The 18,311-nt window shown below is 43.6% G+C and overlaps 1 protein-coding gene across 1 annotated transcript in view; it reads left to right on the top strand.

Annotated features, from left to right (window-relative positions):
* SLC25A48 (solute carrier family 25 member 48) overlaps nucleotides 1–18,311 on the top strand; it is a 239,477-nt gene that overhangs the window by 167,735 nt on the left and 53,431 nt on the right. The window lies entirely within an intron of this gene.

Raw genomic sequence — 18,311 nt, 5'->3', positions numbered from 1 at the left:
AAGCACATGTTGAAAGTCTATTTGTAATGACATGCATCAAAATAAGTGGAAAGCGTCAATTATATAAAGTATAGCTATTTTATTAAACCTCATATCTCCAGATTTTGATATTTTCCCTGCAGATCTCAACTTTTTGTACCAGCCAGTTGTATGGATATTTTTAGCTACCTGTCTATGGGTTCGTGGACATTTGAGTTTAACATCACAGAAAGATTTGGTTGGCTGTTTTGTGCAAGTAGTTTTTTTGCTTCATTTGTAGGATTGCAACAATGGTTCAACAAGTAATATTTACATCTGTTGGTGTTAAATGGTGTCTGAGGTATTTTATAAAAGTTCTTGTGTGAAAGTGGGACTATTATGTGGTATGACTAGGGAGTCCTACCATGTAATACTAGCACATTATCCAGAAGTGGACCTGTGGTTCACACTGGTAAACTGTAGCTTAGTCATGGTAGTGTGGCAAAAAGCAGTTATGCTATTTAGAGGAATATGTGTAAAGCATTTCACACCCACAGGGACAATAAGTAAATGACATGACTTGAAAGAAATCCAACACCAATTTAGAAAAGTAAAGCAAATTTGTATCTTTATTTAGACAGCAAAATGGATATTTTATCTTACATACAAAAGGAGTTGGGAATGGTTAAAGCATTGGAAAATTAAGTACTTTTAATGGTCAGACCACTCCCACTGAAGTCAATGGGGAAAATCGCAATGTGCAATCGGTCACTTGTAGGGTGAGCTTTGGAGAACCACTTGGAGTTAAGGTCTTGCAGATCCCTAGACCAAGCCTCAACAGTCAGTTTTTAGTTACCTTACCCGGGGAGTGCAGAGGTGCTCTGGCTGTCATTGGTGATGATGGGGATCTGCATGTGCTGTCAAACTGCAGCACTTAACAAAAGCACACTTCCAGGTGGACTCACACTATACCCTTGGGGGGTAGAGGCCTTTGGGGGGCCAGGACCTTGAATCACCAGTTGGAAGTTTGCCACCACATCCAGTGGCTCTGAGTGCAAAGGAGGTCTCTATCTGTCGATCATGGGGCTGGTCGTGCCAAAGGTGCTTTGCTGCCCCTCTCGTAAACACCTCCTTCAGGGTGCAGGATCTCTGTAGAGGGGTTGTTGCCAATGTCTGTCTCCATGCCTGAAACTACTCTGTAGTCGGTGATTTCGAGAAGCTGCTGGTTGCCGGGCTGAAGACAGACATGCCTTGGCAGCAGCAAAAGTAGGCCCTGGGTACTTCAGTGGCTGAAAGTGGTCTGGAATGGCCAGGCAGCTCGAAACTTGGTGAGAGCCTCACTATCACATCCGATGCGCAGGTCACTTTATCTTTTTTTGGGCTCACTCACAGGTAGCCCAACGGGTTGCACCTTTCTGGACACAGCATGTTGTTACTCATGTAAGTGACTGATCCCACCAGCCATGGGAGATGGTCATGGCTTCTGGGTGTCTACCGGGGTCCCTCTTGCTGGGACCAATGAGTTTTTACCAAGGACACACGTCAATCACACAGTTCCTGTAGTAGTTTCTTCAGGACACTTAAGTGTCCTTTATTTGCCTGACGGTGAAGTTTTAGGGCCTGTTTTCTGTGATGGCGTCTTCTTTGTGCCTCTTCTCTATTGCAAGTCAGAACTGGAGATCTGGTTTCAGTGGAGCCCCTTAAATCCTATTTAGGGGGCAAACAAGGTTGTGAGGGACAGTGGCCAATGGGCTACTGGTCCTTGCGGCTAGTCTGCCCCTGAAGTGACAACTTCCTGTGGGAGTGCATCGCTTTTCCACCCAGAACCCACTATTCCTAAGGTTTGCAAATATGGCAGAACCTTCCCTCAGCTTTACAGACCTCCTAACCCACCCTAAAGGTGTGGCAACGTTTTTTGAGGTGTATGCCTCCTGCATAACTAATTTTCTCTTCTGTCAAGCTGGACAAGGATGGAATGGCTTAGTCATCGAATGGGACACAATGTCGTCTATTGGTCACAAACACCTTCACTTACATTTGTAAAGGGATTTACTGAGACATAATATTACATCACCTGCAAATGTGTTTCTGACCAAAGGACGACATTTAGGGGTCCCCAGGTTTTGGAACTGCAACTCTTGGCTTGACTCTTGTGACCTCTGGTTCTACCTTTGCAACCCCTAGCCTCAGAGTTGACAAAATCAGTGCCAAGAACAAAGGGACTGCTCCATCCTTCTCTTTGGCTTATTTTTTATTACGCTAACAATGATTAATTGCATATTATTTGCTATTAGTGTAAAGGAAAACGGAGCATCAGGGGCTGGAATGGGGCCGTCACTGGCAGTTTAGGTGTAAGTGTCTATGTTTCTATGTGAGCATGTGTTTGGGAGCGAAAGCCACAGTCAGGGACAGGTATTGCGTGAGAATAAATGAAACTGAATGTCAGAAAGTGAGTATGAGTGAGTCAGAGAGAATGAGGGAGAGGGAGTGAGAGTAATAGTGAGTGCAAGTCAGTGTGAATATGTATGAGTAGTAATGAGTGAGAGTTAGTGTGAATGAGTGAGTGAGAACAGATGAGTGGTGTTATACTTGCGAGTCCACCTTTGCAGTGGCATAATGAAGGCTATCCTTGGAAGAATGGTAGGAGACCAGGTGAGGCCTAAATAAGACTGTAAATGTCTAAAATGTAAAAGACACACAAACCTGTGTGGACTGTAAATGTAAAAAATCCAAACCAGTGTGGAGTTTGACAATTATGTAATGGGCATAGGTGTAAAACCTACAGACTTGTGGGAGAGTCTATTTTGTGTTTTATGTGTACAGATTGGTGCACTCGATGGCTTGTCTATTTTCGACTGGATTGTCGAATGTCAATTTTCTGGGAGGTCCAAGGTGATCTCCATATATGCAACACAATCAAGGGAGATAACTGTGACGCTGTATTGAGTGATTGATGGTGTCCAACATTTATTCTGGTTTATCGGAGTGGTTATAGGGTGTATGATAGTGTTTTGAAGACAGTGCTGTTGGTTAGTTAGCGCTTTGTTAACTATTGCCTTGATTTCAACGTAAGTGAACATATGTGAGAGGATAAAGTGTAACTGGAAATAATGTTTTCAAACTTATCCCTGCACTTAAATCCGGTCATTACACATTAATCCTTTTGTAAAGGGAAATAAATGGTTTAACCCAGTTTATCTGGGAGAACTCAGTTTGAAATTCCCCAGTGTTTGGGGATTTACACCCACCTTTGCAATTCGCTTTTGGCAGTTGGTAAATGAAAGTGGAACAAGGTTCAGGTGGGGAGTGCATTAATGCAGATGTGAAGAGTGGCAGAGGGGGAGGGAGAATGTGTTTCGGCAGGGGGAGCCTTACAAGTTCCTAAGTGCTCCACAAAGAGATCAGGTAGTTGTCTTGGACGGGTCCAGTATGCTCTTGTAGCCCAACTCCTAAGCAATTTGTGGGCCGGTAGAATAAGGTTCAATGTTCCTGTCCTTGAAAAACCTTGTGCAGAAACACCAGACACACCCAGTGACACTACTACAATCAACTAAAATCAGGACCTAGATGTCTTGGGGGCTCTTGTGTGCTTTCACAGTTTAAAGTTCTGTCTAGGATGTGCTGTCAGAGAAATAGCTTTTTCAGTTCTGTCTAGAACAAAGGTTTTTTTATATAGTTGAGGGCTTCTGCATATTATCAAACCAATATCCAAGATTACGGGAAGTATATTTGGTGACTGCTGTAAGGCTAGCTAACCAGACCTGAGTGAGTGGATGTGTTGTGTGTCATGGGGCTGGTTTGTATGCACCCAAAATTATTTATACTGTCATCCAGACCTACCGTATATTCCTGTCCATAATTAAGCACTGTCTCTTGAATTGTAACCATTAGTCCTATAGGTGAAAACTAGTTAGTGTTTGTTAAGGGCATTATGACTGATCCTAGGACCTAGAATAGTAACAGATGATTAACATCATTAGCAAGTTAAATTGGCAAGGTATTGTGTAGGTCACAGTATAGAATACTAGGATGTGGTTCACGCAGCATTGGGGTTCATTGATGATGAGTGGTGTTCACAGTAATAAAATAACTGGAGGTTCTTTAGTGCACTGCTATGGTTCATTGACCATGCTTCAATGAGAGACAATAAGCACTGGGGATAATCATGTAAACAACTTTTGAGTGAGGGTTATTTTATTTTACTTGTGGTATTGTCAGGATAATGTAAAGAGTTGGAAGTATTTAATTACAGCATTAAAATATGTTGCCTGCAAATTGTGAAGTGCTGCTAGCAATATTTCAATATAGAACTGTAGCAAACTGGCTTTTTTGCAGATTCCCCTACTTTGTGATCTCATTTGAACTGCTAGATGCTGGATTTTGACTCTGATCTTGCAATGGGACTTGCTAACAAGGCACCAGTGCCAGTACTCGTTCCCCTAAAAAGTAGTATGAATTGGTGAACCTAATTGACAAGGACCTTACCACCCCTGTAAGGCCCTAGTAAATGTACCAGTGGAACCCAGGGCAGGATGGTAAAGGGGTCACCAGGGTTGCAGCACTGATCGTGCCACCCTGCGTGACCCAGAGCTGCCATGTCAGTCTGCATGAGTAGCTTGTCTGCTCAAGTTCAACTCAGTCCATATCAAGTGTAGGTAGACTCCCTTTAATGCTCATAGCACAGGACAGTCATCCCTAAGGCAGGCCTCCTACAGTCCATGAGGCAGGGTGAACTGTGTTATGAGTGTAGACATATATGCACAAGAATATATGACCCCGGGGTAGCATTTGAAAATAAAATGTTATCACAAGTAACCAGCAGTCAATAGGATAACATAGGCTGGCACCCAGGCAAATTCCAGATGTCCAGCTCCATCATGGCCCGACCGGTTCCCCTGTGTGTGGTATCAAACACTGTGTTTTAACCCAAAGCATGAATCTCATGTCCAGGATTAACTAGCATGTACCCTTGTGGCATCCTTAGAGGATGCCCACCAAGTTGATAGCATCCTCTTGCTTTGGTGGGCTCTCCCGAGCCAACTGCCGCCACAGATAGGTGTACCTTCCTGCTGGTTGTGCTACCACTTCCACAAGACAGAAAGGACCTGGACAGGATGACTAGTGTGATAGTAATCAAGGCAGTAAACCTCAAAGGCTTTCACTACCTTTGATGTGTAAATCTTTGTCCCCCACTTGAGGACAAGCCCTTCCCACCTTGTCCAGCTTGACAGGCTGGAAAATTAGTTATGCAGGAAGTGTACACCTCTTAAAGACTAGCCACACCTTTAGGGTGGGCTAGGAGCTCTGTACAGCCGAGGGAAGGTTCTGCCATATTGGCAAACCTTAGGAATAGTGGGTTCTCAGGAGAAATGTGGCATACTACCACAGGAAGCCGTAACTAGGATCCGAATAGCCGCAGGGTCCAATAGCCCATTATCCACTGTCCCTCACACTCTTAACACCCCCAAACTAAGATTTAAGGCGCTCCCTTGACACCAGACCTCCAGTTCTGACTTGCAATCAAGAAGAAGAACAAACAAGATGCCGTCACTGACAACAGGACCTAGGACTCCACTGCAGTGCAAAGAGACGTCACTTAAGTGCCATGAGGAGACCACTACTGTAACTATGTGATCAATATGTGCCCGTGGTGAAAACTCATTGGTCCCAGCAAGAGAGACCCCATTGGACACCGAGAAGCCAAGACAGACTCCCCTGACTGGTGGGACCAGTCACCTGCAACCTGCAGAAGTAACAACGTGCTATGTCCAGCAAAGTGTAACCCATCAGGCTCCCTGTGAGCGAGCTCAAAAGAGATTGGTGACTTGCACCCCAGGCATGGTAGGGAGGCTCGCACACAATTTTGAGCTGCTAGCCCCTTCCGGAGGACCTCCAGCTGCCGAAGTACCCACGGACTACTTTTGCTGCTGCCAAGGCTAGTCTGTCTCCAGCCTGGAGGCTGGAGGCTTCTCTGACATCACCAACTCCAGAGCAGTTCATAGCATAGAGACTGATATTGGCAACAACCCCTCTCCTGAGATCCTGCATCCTGAAGGAGGCGACTTCGAGAGGAGCAGCAAAGCATCTTTGGCAGGACCAGCCTTGTGATTGACAGCTGAAGGCCACATCTGCACTCAGAGCCCCCTGACGTGGTGGCGAGGTTCCAACTGTTGATTTGAGGTCCTGGCCCCCCAAAGGCCTCCACTTCCCAAAGGTAGAGTAAGTCCACCCTGAAGTGTGCTTTTGTCAAGTGCTGTAATTTGGCAGCGCCCACAGATCCCATCACCACCAATGACAGCCAGAGCACCTCTGCATCCGGACTCCCTGGGCAAGGTAACTAAAAACCGACTGTTGAGGTTTGGTCTAGGAATCTGCAAGACCTTAACTCCAAGGGGTTCCCCGGAGCTCATCCTACAAGTGTCCGATTGCATACTGTGATTTGCCTTATTGACTTCAATGGTCTGACCATTAAAAGTATTCTATTTTCCAATGCTTTCAAAATTCCCAACTCCAGTTGTATGTAAGATAAAAAGTTCATTTTGGTGTTTAAATTAAGATAAAACTCTGCTTTTATTTTTCTAAATTGGTGTTGGATTTCTTTCGAGTTGTGTCATTTATTTATTATCCATGTGGGTTTTGTGAAATGCTTTACAGATGTTCCACTAAGTAGCTTGACTGCTTTTTGCCACACTACCAGGACTGAGCTAAGGTCTACTGGTGTGAACCGAAGGTCCTCTTCTGGGTAACATGCTAGTATTACATGGTAAGATCCCTCTGTCATACCACATAATACTGCCACTTTGCTACAATAACTTTTTAAAAATACATCAGACACCATTTAACACCAACAAATGTAAATATTGCTTGCTCAACCATTTTTGCAATCCCACAAATAAAGCAAAAAAAACTAAAATGCAAAAAATAGTCAACCAAATCTTTCTGTGATGTTAAACTCAGATTTAAACAAAACAACAAACAGGCAGCTAAACATCAATATAACTGGCTGGTGCAAAAAAGTTGAGATCTGCATGGAAAATATACAAATCTGAAGATATGAGGTTTAATAAAATAGCTATAATTTGTATATTTGAAGTCTACTAATAATTTGATGCATGTCATTACAAATAGTCTTTCAACATGTTGTGCTGAAAAAGAAAAGACTCTGTGGCAATTAGGGATGAAGAGATCAAAACACCATTCAAATGCAGTGTGTTAACATGAAAAAGGGAAACATGAAGGTGAGAATTACCCTAACTGGCTAACATTCTCCTTGACCCCAATGTTTACTTTAAGAAAAATTAAGAAATACATTGGTTATGAGCAAATAACAGATGTTAAGGGACAGTGCATGCTGCTGACTTTAAGGCTTTGTAAATTAAACATTTTAAGTCATGCTAGCTTTTATTTGTATTGAATCTGCATGTACTTTGAACGTTCCATTTAGTAAAGCATTGCTCTTCCTGGTTTCCTACACAACTGAAGCTCAACAGGCCTGAAATCTGCAAACTGCAAGAAAGGAAAAAAAAAATGGTTTCAGAGCTAAGACTTTTTATTTGTTACTAATAAAAATGAAACCAGAAAAGGTTTCTGATGAACTTGATTGCACTATCTCCAGTGCTGATTTTAAACATTTTCTTTCCTACATATGAGACTGAAGCTAGAAAGGGTTTCTGTTAGACTTTTCATCCTTGGCGTGGTCTCCCTTAACTTTTTGCCTCTGTTCCCCAGGTTGTTGATGTGTGCTGGACTATGATTTTACTGTTTTTGTTACTCTGGGCACTTTACCACTGCTAACCAGTGCTAAAGTGCAAGTGCTCCTTTACAAAATGTGTATGTAATTGGCTTATCCATGATTGGCATATTTGATTTACTAGTAAGTCCCTAGTAAAGTGGAGGTGCCAGGGCCTATAAATCAAAGGCTACTAGTGGGCCTGCAGCACTGGTTGTGCCACCCACATAAGTAGCTCTGTAATCATGTCTCAGAACTGCCATTGCAGTGTCTGTGTGTGCAGACTCAAGTACTGCTGGGCATGGAAAAACAACGCAAGGCCTGCCCGGCCCGAGAGTGCTGACCGGATCGACGCATCACTCTCATGCGGAGAGAAGAAATGACGCGCCCAGCCCGGCAAAAGGCAAAACGACGCACGGTCCTGCTCGTGAGTGGAATCAACGCATCGCAAGCCCTTTTTGATGCGCACTCGCCCGTGCGGGTTATTTTTGATGCGCCAAAGGTACTTTTTCACGCTGATAGCATTAATGTGTGTTTGAAACTACTTAAAGATTCTTTTTGCGTTCTTATTGATAACTTGACTTGTGCATTGTGGATTTTTGTTGTTTTCATCTTGTTTTGTTCAGATATATATTTCTTATTTTTTCTAAACTGGTGTTATGTCATTTTGTAGTGTTTTTGTGAGTTACTGTGTGTGTTGGTACAAATACTTTACACCTAGCACTCTAAAGTTAAGCCTACTGCTCTGCCAAGCTACCAAGGGGGTAAGCAGGGGTTAGCTGAGGGTGATTCTCTTTTATCCTGACTAGAGTGAAGGTCCTTGCTTGAACAGGGGGTAACCTTAATATCAACCAAAGACCCCATTTCTAACAGTTTCCATGAACTGTATAACCCTTTGTCCAAGCGCTTATTTATGGCCCAAGGTGGGCTCCTTGTCTTCCCCAAACTAGCAGAGCTTTCTGCTGAGGCCTGTGTAAAGAGAAAAACACTTACTTAAATACGATGAAATGATGTAGAGCTTTGGATTACCTGGAAACAAGCACACAGTTGCATTACTTCTCCTCCATCTTCATCCAGCACTTGCAATGAGAAGGCTGTTTTCAGTGAAATAGAATACACCTCCCTCTCTTAACTCTGATTGACTGTTGCCAACCAATCAGTTTGAAGCCATGGTTCCCCAAACTGAAGATGTGTGGGTTGACTGGGGGATGAAGAATAAGGAGAAGGGATGATGGAGGGGGTATGAGAAGTAGGAATGATGGAAGGCGGATGAGAAGTAGGGATGAGAAGTTGAGATAATAGATGAATCATGAGACCTAGGTATGAGAAATAGATATGATGAATCAGGGATGAGAAGTAGGCATAGTTGATGATACATGAAAAGATCGGATGAGAAATATGGATGATGGGTGAGAAGTAGGGATGAGAAGCAGGGATGAGAGATGAGAATTATGAATGATGGAAGAGAAGTAGCGATGATGAAAGAGAAGTAGGGATGATGTATGAGATGTAGGAACGAAAATCAAGAAGGAGGGATGTGAAAGAGAGATGATGGAAGAGAAGTTGGATGATATATGAGAAGTAGGGATGATGTATGATGGATGAGAAGTACGGATGATGGATGAGAAGTAGAGCTAATGGATGAGAAGTAGGAATGAGAAGTAGGAATGATGGAAAAGAAGTGGGGATAATGGATGATAAGAATGGTGTATGATGAATTAGAAGTAGGGATGAAGGATGAGAAGTAAGGATGATGTATGATGGAAGAGGAGCAGGGATGACGGAAGAGAAATATGGTTGATGGATGAGAAGTAGGGATGATGGAAGCGAAGCAGGGGTGCTGGAAGAGAAGTAGGGATGAGAAGCAGGGATGAGGGGTGACAAGTAGGGATGAGGGATGAGAACCAGGAATGATGGAAGAGAAGTAGGGATGATAAGCAGGGATGATAAGTAGGAATGATGGAAGAGAAGTAGGGGTGATGGAAGAGAAGTAGGGATGATGGATGAGAAGTAGGGATGATGTATGATAGATGAAAAGTAGGAATAATGGATCAGAATTAGAGATTATGGATGAGAAGCAGGGATGAGAATTAGGGATGAAGGATGAGAAATATGGATTAGAAATTGGGATGAGGAGTGACGAATTAGGATGTCCTAAAATGGATGCTGTACACACGTCCATGTCTCTCCATAAGGAGCTGGGTCCCGCCAGGGAGAAGAATTAGATTTTCTGCATGTGCTGAAACAAGTTATCCATTCCAACTACACTAGGTCACCATAGCTAGAAGTGAGCCCCCAAGCCAGCTGTTATTTGGCTGGAAAGGCGCTGTTCATTGACTGCTTTTATTTACTTGAGTGCCTCATTGTCTTCACAGCTTGGAGGACCTCTAAAAATGTCTAACCCCTGATGCATGGTACTTTGCAAGTCTGCAGGTTCATTAAAGCAAACCCTTACTCGTCCAGGCTCTGACGAGTGCAGCAGCTGCAGCAATATAACATGTTTTCCTTCAGTGCTTTTCTTTTACAGTGGTTTTAGTGTTTTCTCCTATGGGCGTTGAACCCTGCCTCCTTTTGACACCTCCTTTCCCTTCCAAAGAACCCACTGAAAAAAAACAGCCAGAGAGGATTCTAGTAGTCCGTGGAGCACCAGAAAGCACAGTGTGCTACAGTAGTCCGCGAAGCACTATAGCGTTTACAAATTAATGGTTAGGACTGGCATTGTGCTCACAAAGCAGTTGGTAACCCTCGTGATGCAGCCAGCTACCAGTAAGGCTCCACTGCTCATGGTGGGAAGGGAGGCAGCGCGAAGTGGGGAACCTCCTACGGGAGGAGGCTGTAGCCCGGCTCCACAAGCATCAGCACCTTCTGCTGGAGCGGGATGGTGCTGGCCCTACATCTCTCTCCAGCTTCCACGGGCAGGAGATTGCAAACCAGAGGCAGCAGCAGTAGTGGTGACAACCCAAATCCCAGGGCAAGTGGTGTCCGGATCACCACAGCCTGTACAGGCCAACTGCAGTAAAAATAAATGTTAAGTTGTAAACTAAACTTCAGTTGTCCTTCATTTAATAATCAGAGGACCAAGTAAAAGCCTGTAAATGTTCAAGGGTTCTGAATAATCCATAATTTGTTCAGGTATAATAGGGAATATGGAATGATGATTGATTATCTCCCATAGGTTGTGTGTCAATTTTTTGACAGATGTCCATCCAATCCTTTAGTGGGTAAAGAAGTTATATTCAGCCATACTGGCAAGCAAATGTTCTAGTGTCGGGGTCTGCGGTGTTGATGTTGGTATGTACAATAGGTAGCAGCACAAAGTCAAGTGGAAAGCTAGAAGCATCAAGTCAACTTCCTGCAGCAGTGTCTCTTGCTCTTTCCGCCTGGACTGGCCTGTCATGTTCATACTGTATTGGCCATTGAGGTCCATGTACAATGGAGTTGAACTCATTAAGATTCAATTTCTGGCCCTTATTATCAACACAGACAAGCATTTAATGTTTTCTATGGACTGGATTTTAATGTTCATATTGACTAGTCTTTGCTGTTTATTACGAATGGTCTTTGATGCTTGTTATAGACAGGGCCTCTGATAATGCAGACTGATCCTCTGGTGTATTGGGCCCTCAAGAGTTGTACACCAAATCGCAGGCTATAGTAGATCGAACCGCAGGCATCTTTTACATCCAAAATAGATCAGACTCCAAATGGTTAGCTGCAGATACAAACCCAAGATCAGACTGTCTCCGTCCATTGGGTAATGCATATTACTGCCTTGTTAGTTCCACAAGCAATCTGTAAAACCCAGGGATCTCATTTCTCTGACACCATTAGCACATGCCGATGGACTAGAATCATGATTTACTATTAAACTACTCAGCATGACCGTAGTTTAGTCTCTCCATAAGAATATGCTGATCATCCTTGCACAAAGCAAGTCGGGTCACTCAGACATATAAAGGGGCCAGAGCACTCTAGTCATATGACCCCATCGCTGACGTCAAACTTCAGTTTGTGATTGTAATATTGAAATGCTAAGATTCCCATTAAGCTGGCTCCTTGAAGCCAGGCTAATCGAAGTGTGTGCTTAATAAACGTCGATAACATGCCAAAATGTATGATTTCCAAACTGCCTTAGTCAGAAATAAAAACTAAGATATGTTGGGGGGAGAAAGTGGTCCAGAGCCTGGACATATTTGTTTATCGAGACATATTAGCAAAGCCAATAGTTTGCTTCAGTTCTTCAGTGACAGTGTATCATGAGTTGGCAAGTTTTTGTGCGTGGCTGGGTGAGTGTGTGAAAGCAGGCAGAGTCAATGGTTGAATGGATGATTGAATGGACACACTGACAAATTAGGGACCATGCAAGGATAAATAGATGAGAGCTTGCACGCCTGGAAGGATGAATGAATGTGTTGAGAGAGTGCATGGATGAGTGAGTAAATTTATGAATAAGTAAGCAGACAAATGGATAAAAAATGTGCAAAATGTTTAAATCACAAACACCAGTCAAGCAGCTTTGTTGCAGTGGGGCCCCTGATGTCCAACTCGGTTGTCCCATCTGATGACACCTGATGCAGGCAGCTCGTCCAAATAACACTGCCATTAAATTGAGGCCCCTAACACTGGCAGCAGTTTGGATCCCAGTGTTCTTAAAATAGGGCCTTAGGGGGTGACAGGTTTATGGCTGTTTTGCTGCGTAGCAGGTGGTGGGACCCTTAGCATGTACTGCATTCGGAGCCTCGTTGTTTTCCAAACACTTCTTGTCACTATGTTATAGATAATATTTCTGATACCAAGTTGAACTGCCTTTTAGGAGCCAATAAATAGCAATGAGCTTTTTATCACCATCAGTATTATGGGCTATTGATTGTTTACAATGTCCTTATTTGGTCCAGTTTCTAAAGATGTTACCAGAAATTCAGGATTTCTAAAATCAATAATGTATTTAGAATACGCTGCCAATCATGAATATTGCAACAATGCAGATGCATAGAGCCACGCTATCTGGTGGCTGGGTGTACCAGCTGAAATTTCACCCCTCGATAAATCTGATATTGACCTTTGCAGTTTTACCGGAAGGTGAATTGTCCAGCCCACTGTGAGGTACTGAGGTTAGAGTGAGGGATAACCTGAGGATGCAGAACATGTGCATCTGGGTATTGTATCACTCCCCATTACAAATGTTGATAGATGTTATCTGGTAAAACCCTACAGGGAAACAAACCTCTTGAATATGTCATAATTCTGGACAACTCAAAATGCCGGAATTGGGTACAAATACTGTTTGCCCCAGATCCAGGTACTTGTAACAGTGGTCTTGTGACCCATACTTTGTAATACAGTACACCAGAGAGATGGAAATAAAAAGGGAAGTTGACCGGCTCAGACAATATACACTATACAGAAAAATAATATTGTTCGTTCTGTTAGTTTTAGAGTAAAGCTTAGTGTATGTGAGCAATTTTGTTCTAGTAACCTGTACTTTTCTGTACTAGGTCAACTTGATAGCTGGAATTTAGGCTTCTGCTGGTCGTGACCTCCCCACCCTATGACTCATAACTCCTGAAGCACTTGCTGAGGCACGGCACTCAGCTCTGTGAAGAAACGAGTTAGTACCCTCAGAAACTGCACATTCAAAGACTTATGTTGTTAAATGTAACAGATGAACAGCCGACATGTATTATGCTCAGGGGTGAAGTGTTCCTAAAATCTTTCTCAATGCGTAAAACACTCATTCTGCTGAGCGAATTGCAAAGCTCATCCACGGATAACATCTACAGGCTCATTCTTACAATTTACATGCACACACAATGTAATGCTCAAGCTTTTCTGAAGGAGATGCACAAATCTCTTCAGTGTAATGTGTGTCAGTGAGAAGTCCAAGCTTCCTTCAAGGAAATGCGTAATGCACGTGCTCATGTTATGTTATTTTATGGTATGTTATTTTGTATCACATGCTGTGTTAATTTGTATGTAAAAGGTGCAACAGTCACTCGTTTAGTGCACTTCTGTGCTCAAAGTACAGATAATCTGAAACTAGAATACTGTTATTGAGAATGGTAGGTATAATGTTGGGCTTCTATGAGTTTACAGAAAGAGAGAGTAATGAAAGTCTGCTGAGTGAAACTGACATCTCAGAGATAGCCACCGAGATGTGAGACTACGACCTCTAATCCTCAGGATTTGAAGCAGGGTGTGTCCTTCTGAACAGGATTATTTAAGTAACTTCCTCTGGAAAACTTCTAATTATCCTAAAAGGAGCTAGTGCAGACATGCTCAACCTCCGCTGGGGATGGCCAGTGTTTTGCAACTCAGTTAAACACATTGCACAACCTACTGTAGAATGTATGTGTTGCAATTTTTGGCTTTGGAGATAACGTCCTGGTGTGCAGAGATTATCGGAGGGTTAGTATACATGCAGGGGCATCTAATGATTTTGGGGGGCCCTGGGCCAAACATATTTTTTGGGGAGGGGAGAGATGGTGCTGTTCACAACATTTTGAAATTAAGAACCAATTTCCAAACTCGATAAAAGTACTACAAATCATCTCTGTGACACCCTTCCTTTGCTCATATGTGAGGTCCTGTTTTGATGCAAAAGAAACTTTTATGGATATTGCATGAAACAAACAGAGCATTTATCTGTAAAATGTCCATAATAGACTCTCACACATCACCCACATTAAAAATAAATTAAAGAGAAAGGGCATTTAAAACAACCTGTTGAAGAACTATTTAAGGTTGTCAGCCTTCGGCTGGTCTTCCCCCAAACGTTTTGCCTGCTTGCCTCCATTTTGTATGAATTTTTGCTCTCTCGGCCTTAAGACTCTCTGCACTTTACCACTGCTAACCAGTGCTAAAGTGCATGTGCTCAAACACCCCTGAACATGGTTTGATTGGTGTTAGAAATGGGGTCTTTGGTTGACAGTCAGGTTACCCCCTGTCCAAGCTCGCTCTAGTCAGGGTAATAGAGAATCACCCTCAGCTAACCCCTGTGTAGCTTCGCACAATCAGTAGGCTTACCTTCAGAGTGCTAGGTGTAAAGTATTTGAACCAACACACACAGTAACTTAATGAAAACATTACAAAATGACACAACACAGGTTGTGAAAAATAGAAAATATTTCCAAAACAAGACCAAAACGACAAAAATCCACAACACAAGTCAAGTTATCAATAAAAATGCAAAAAGAGTCTTCATGTAATTTTAAACACACACTAATCCTGTTAGCGTGAAAATGTACCTTGGGCGCATCAAAAGAAAACCTGCATGGGCAAGTGTGCATCAAAAAAGGGCTTACGATGCGTTGATTTCACTCACTCACGAGAACTTGCGTCGTTTCTCCTTAAGTCGAGTCAGCGTGCGCCGTTTCTTCTCTCCACAGGAAAGCAAAGCATCGATCCGGTCAGCACTCTCGGGTCCGGGCAGGCCTTGCGTCAGTTTTGCATGCCCAGCAGTGTTTGCATCGGAAATCCAGACGCACGATGATCCGAAAACCACTTAGCGCGGGTTGCGATCTCACCAGCCTCCATCAGTGATGCTGTGCGTCATTTCTCCAGCCCCGGGGATCGATATTCCGGTCGCGTTGCGAGCATCGATTTTTAGCTGCAAAGCCGGCAGCACATCAATTTTTCAACTGCAGATCAGAGTCGCTTCGATCTTTTTCCGCACGGAGGTCGGTGCGTGGATTTCTCACTCTTAGGCTGCCAGCTTCTCCTTTCAGGGCCCCAGGAACTGGATGGGCATCGCTTGGCAGAGTAGGAGTCTCTCCAGAGACTCCAGGTGCTGGCACAGGGAAGTGTTTGCTGTCCCTGAGACTTCAAGCAACATGAGGCAATCTCTAAATCAAGCTATTGGAGAGTTCTTCACAAGAAGGAAAGCAACGCAAAGTCCAGTCTTTGTCCTCTAGCACAGGCAGAAGCAGCAACTGCAGCATAGCTCCACAAAGCACAGTCACAGGCTGGGCAGCTCTACTTCCTCAGCTCTTCAGCTCTTCTCCAGTAAGAGGTTCTTCTTGGTTTCTAGAAGTGTTCTAAAGTCTGTAGTTTGGGGTGCCCTTCTGATACCCATTTTAACCTTTGAAGCAGGCCTACTTCAAAGCAAAGTCTTACTTGTTTGTGAAATCCTGCCTTGCCCAGGCCAGGCCCCAGACACTCACAAGGGGGTTGGAGACTGCATTGTGTGAGGGCAGGCACAGCCCTTTCAGATGTGAGTGACCACTCCTCCCCTCCCTCCTAGCACAGATGACTCATCAGGAAATGCAGACTACACCCCAGCTCCCTTTGTGTCACTGCCTAGTGAGACGTGCAACCAGCCCAACTGTTCAACTGACCCAGTCAGGGAATCCACAATCAGGCAGAGTCACAGAAATGGTTTAAGCAAGAAAATGCTCACTTTCTAAAAGTGGCATTTTCAAACACACAATCTTAAAATCAACTTTACTATAAGATGTATTTTTAAATTGTGAGCTCAGAGACACCAAACTCCACATGTCTATCCGCTCCCAAAGGGAATCTACACTTTAATCAGATTTAAAGGTAGCCCCCATGTTAACCTATGAGAGGGACAGGCCTTGCAAGAGTGAACAACGGATTTAGCAATATTTCACTGTCAGGACACATAAAACAAATTACTATATGTCCTACTATAACCATACACTGCACCCTGCCCTTGGGGCTACCTATGGCCTACCGTAGGGGTGTCTTACATGTAAGAAAAGGGAAGGTTTAGGCCTGGCAAATGGGTACACTTGCCAAGTCAAATTTACAGTTTCAATTTCAAACACAGACACTGCAGTGGCAGGTCTGAGACATGATTACAAGAGCTACTAATGTGGGTAGCACAACCAGTGCAGCAGGCCCACTAGTAGCATTTGGTTTACAGCCCCTGAGCACCTCTAGCGCACTGTACTAGGGACCTACTAGTGAATCAAATATGCCAATCATGGATGAACCAATTACGTACACATTTTTCAAAGGAACACTTGCCCTTTAGCACTGGTTAGCAGTGGTAAAGTGCCCAGAGTAACAAAAACAGAGTCCAGCACACATCAACAACCTGGGAAACAGAGGCATAACGTTAAGGGAGACCACGCCAAGGATGAAAATTCTAACAATTGGCATATACCTGATTGGCATATTTAATTTATATGTATGTCCCTTGTAGAGTGAAATACTGTATACCCAGCACCTGTAAATGAAGTGCTACCAGTGGGCCTGCAGCACTTGTTGTGCCACCCCCTTCAGTGGCACTTTATTACTTGTCCGAGGCCTGCCATTGCAGCCAGAAGGCAGTGGCCCTCTGCCATGTTGACTTGGCATTCAAAACCCCTTGCCAAGCCTTACACTTCACTTTTATTACATATAAGTCACCCCTAAGATAGGCCATAAGTAGCACATAGGGCAGGGTGCTGTGTAATTAAAAGATGGGACATGTACTTTTTAGTTTTTCATGTCCTACTAGTGAAAAACTCCCAAATGTGTTTTCGCACTACTGAGAGGCCTATCCCTCCTACAGGGTAACATTTGGGATTCCTTATTAAAACTAATATGTTGCAGTTCTTAAACCAGAGGTGATAGATATGTCATGTTTGGTACCTATGAACTTGTAATGATCAACCCTCTTTAATGGTAAAGTTGAATTTATTACAAGTTTGAAAATTCCCGTTTTAAAAAGTTGCATTGTCCTGCCCTTAGCCCTCTGTGACTGTAACCTGCCTTAGGTAACATGACTGGGTGTAACTGACAGTTGGGACTTTGTGAATTCACTCCAGGTGGTCACACGATAGTGGGATTAGCAGAGTTTGAATGGGCCATTAACTGACTTGATGGGGGTGGGGGTGGAGCTAAGCACAGCCCCACTTGCATTTGAATGGGCTGGGCTCTGCTACCACACAATAGGCTTAACAATCATGTATTGTCAGTGCAGCCAGGTAGCAGCCAGGGCAGGAAACTCCTAGAACTTCAAAGAAGCCTTCTGAAAACTTCTCCCAACGTCTAGGAGCAGAGCACCAGGGTTTAGTAAAAGGGGTCTTAGACATTCTTCTCTCTTCACTACTGGACCTGTGGAAGGACTCTCAGAGGATTGCTGACTGCTGTTACCTACTATGCACTCTGCCAGGCTGCTGCTGTACCTGAAAGGACTGCTTTTCTGCCTGGATCCTTTGGACCTTCAGAGATCAGCCCTGCTGCTGAGCCCTGCATCAGCACCTTCACCCAGGACATCAGAAGTGACTCCAAAAGCTAGTTCAGCTGGTCTCCAGTTTTGAGCCACAGGGACTTAGCCTCCCACCATCTTAAACCTGCATCTGGACCCAGCCCGACTGAGTCTTGCACCTCCAAGAGATCTCCCTCCACTCACAGGTCCTTGGTTGTGGTGCTAAAGTTGCCCAGGTGGCCTTTTTCTAAAACTGAAGACTTGCTATTTTGAACCTCAAACTTTACACAAACAAATAATTCTGGTTCTACTTATTGGATTTTGATGGATTTGGGGACAAATAATTGATTACAGTTTTCTCTATGTTTCTAAATTGGGTTAGGATTTTTACTGTGTTGCATTTTCACTGTGTTGTTGTTTGTGTAATGAATAAATACTTAACACATTGTCACTAAGTTTAGTCTGACT

Source organism: Pleurodeles waltl, chromosome 7, assembly GCF_031143425.1.
Source record: "Pleurodeles waltl isolate 20211129_DDA chromosome 7, aPleWal1.hap1.20221129, whole genome shotgun sequence".
Lineage (NCBI taxonomy): Eukaryota > Metazoa > Chordata > Amphibia > Caudata > Salamandridae > Pleurodeles > Pleurodeles waltl.
The sequence above is the reverse complement of the archived record's forward strand: the minus strand, read 5'-3'. Positions and strand labels throughout refer to the sequence as shown.